This window comes from Leptonychotes weddellii, unplaced genomic scaffold (assembly GCF_054177405.1).
Source record: "Leptonychotes weddellii isolate Sample4059 unplaced genomic scaffold, ASM5417740v2 HiC_scaffold_49463, whole genome shotgun sequence".
NCBI classification, from domain to species: Eukaryota; Metazoa; Chordata; class Mammalia; order Carnivora; family Phocidae; genus Leptonychotes; species Leptonychotes weddellii.
In genome coordinates, this window is record NW_028016793.1 from 1 (window position 1) to 727 (window position 727).

The 727-nt window shown below is 36.9% G+C and overlaps 1 pseudogene; it reads left to right on the forward strand.

Moving 5' to 3' along the window:
• Window positions 1-50: 50 nt before the first annotated feature.
• Window positions 51-247, forward strand: LOC145719513 (translation machinery-associated protein 7 pseudogene; annotated as a pseudogene).
• Window positions 248-727: the final 480 nt, after the last annotated feature.

A 727-nucleotide genomic window follows, 5' to 3' on the forward strand; every position in this document is an offset into this window, starting at 1 on the left:
TTTTTTTTTTAAAGCAACTGTAAGTGGAGGAGTAGGGGAAGGGTTAGCAGGTGCCACATCTGGCCACGAAAGTGGCAAAAAGCTGCTGGAACAGCCCAAGAAGCAGGCCAAATGGATGGATGATGAAGATAAGTCATTCAAACAGAAACTGAAAGAGGAGCAAAAGAAACTTGAGAAGCTAAAAGTGAAGGCCACAGGGAAGGGTCCCCTGGCCACTGGTGGAATTAAGAAATCTGGCAAAAAGTAAGCTGTTCCTTGTGCCTGAGGCAATGGTGATCCTTAATTCCATTCCTCTGTTAACATCTGGATCCCCCGTCATCTGTTGTCACCTATAGTTAGAATGAAGTGTTGTCTGAGATCATGTTGTACATTTAAGAATAAACTTTTGTAAAAAGAAAAATCAATCAATCATAAAAAAAATAAATAGAAGAGTACTTACTTTATCCAATACAAGATATCTACAAACCCCCATAACAACATTACGTGTAACCCTAAATATCTGCAAGCATTCTCATTAAAGTTAGGACAAAGACAAAGTTGGGGGCACTGAATACCATACTCAGAGAAATAAATAAAAGAACTAGATAAAAATAAGAACTAGAAACAAAGGAAGAAAATGAATGCCAATTTGCAGATGAAATAATTGTTATCTCAAAATAGCTAACATGTGTGGACAAAATATGAGCACTTCAAAAATAATAGGAGAAAACATACAGTGCTAGCTTTA